General features: G+C 59.5%; 1 non-coding gene across 1 annotated transcript; it reads left to right on the plus strand.

Moving 5' to 3' along the window:
• Nucleotides 1-486: 486 nt before the first annotated feature.
• On the plus strand, nucleotides 487-559 carry TRNAM-CAU (transfer RNA methionine (anticodon CAU)). Its single transcript has one exon. It is a non-coding gene; the product is annotated as a tRNA-Met (tRNA).
• Nucleotides 560-1,638: the final 1,079 nt, after the last annotated feature.

A 1,638-nucleotide genomic window follows, 5' to 3' on the forward strand; every position in this document is an offset into this window, starting at 1 on the left:
CTGCAGCCGAGGGACACCCGTGCTCTGTGCATCACCGGACTGCAGGGGAAGGTTTTCGTTTTGGTCGCAACGCTGCTACACAACGAAGGAAGGCGTCGGGTCCAGAGCCAGGGCGAGCGGAGAGTCGACGATCGAAGGAGGAAAGCGGGACTGGACTGGGACTCAGGCCCGTGGAGCAAAGGGAGGCAGTGCGCTCTCCTGGTTCGAAGATCGCACCGGAACAGCAATTCGGGAGCCGCGTCGCCGTCTACGCGGACCAAAGGAGGAAGGCGGGGCTGGAGCTCGGGCCTGTGGATCGCAGGGAGGCGGTGTGCGCTCCTGGTTCGGAGACCGTCGGAACAGCATTCCGGGAGCCGCGCGGCTGCTTACGCGGACCAAAGGTGGAAGGCAGGGCCGGAGTGCGGGGCCGTTGAGCGCAGAGGAGCAGCCGAAAGCCGTGTCTCCGGCTACATCAGGTCCGGAGTGCGGTACACAGCGAGCAGCAGAGCCTTCTTAGCGCAGTAAGCAGCGCGTCAGTCTCATAATCTGAAGGTCCTGAGTTCGGGCCTCAGAGAGGGCACAAGTGTTTTGGTGAGCTGTACAGCGTGAGGAGAGCTTGGTCTGAGGTGAGCGTCACAGGCAAATGCTAACAGGGATCGGACTCGGTTTGGGAGCGGTCACCCGCTACGCAAACAGCGGAGAGCATGGACATGGAGGCTTTCATAGCCATGGCCAAAATGGTCACGGCTAAACATGGCACCAACTGGATGGAGGCGCTGACCAGTCAAGCAGGAGGAAGCGACGCGGGGGCTGGGGAGAGAGTTGATTCCCCGCTTATGTTTCAAGAAGACGAGGAGAACCTCGTGGAAGAACAGGATGAGATATCGCTGGAGGAAGAAGAACCCACGAGGAAAAGGAAAAGAGTGATGACAGAGAAGGCCAAAGCTAGCAGAGAGCAGGCCACGAGCGGCAAGAAAGGGAAAGCAGGCAACAACCAGGGCAAAAGACGGGCGCAACAGGTTGAGGCCATACCGGCACCTGCACCCACCTCTGGGCCCAGGAAACAAGGGGCAGCCGACACGCCTGAGGCCAGACCGGCGGCAGTGAAGGAGATGTGATCACCTTCCATGGAGGTGGTGAGAGGTATAGTGTTGCAATGCATGCAAGCCTTGGGGAATGGGGGTAATGGGCCACTCTTGAGTGGAAATGTGAATGCATTTAATCAGTTGGGGCACGGGGCTAACGTAGTACAGAGGGAAATAACGCCGAGTCCAGCGGGAGGAGCCATGGGTCAAGCAAGTGGAGGCCCTTTGTTGGACGGGGGACCTAGCGCAGGGGGACAATGGCCAAGTGTATGGCACAGCGCGCCGGCAGGGAGCGGGGGCCGGCCGGTAGTAGGTCAAGGGGCTGTCGGGGCTAATTACAATAACAACGCTGGGAACTCTGCTGCTTTACGGGTCCCCTTATGTCAGCAGGCTGCGCCAGGGGATTCTGGAAGCTCGTTAGTGGGGCAGGGGCTAGTAGGAGGTGGTCAATTGGGTGATGCATCATCTTGGATGGCGAGTATGGGGATGCCACAGGTCACCGGCAATGGACAAGGAGGATTAGGGGGTAGTATGACTGCATATGGTAGGACCATGCCTGGTTTCGCTCCGGCAA

The sequence above is a fragment of the Ambystoma mexicanum genome, chromosome 8 (assembly GCF_040938575.1).
Source record: "Ambystoma mexicanum isolate Mex_15411 chromosome 8, UKY_AmexF1_1, whole genome shotgun sequence".
Classification (NCBI taxonomy): Eukaryota; Metazoa; Chordata; class Amphibia; order Caudata; family Ambystomatidae; genus Ambystoma; species Ambystoma mexicanum.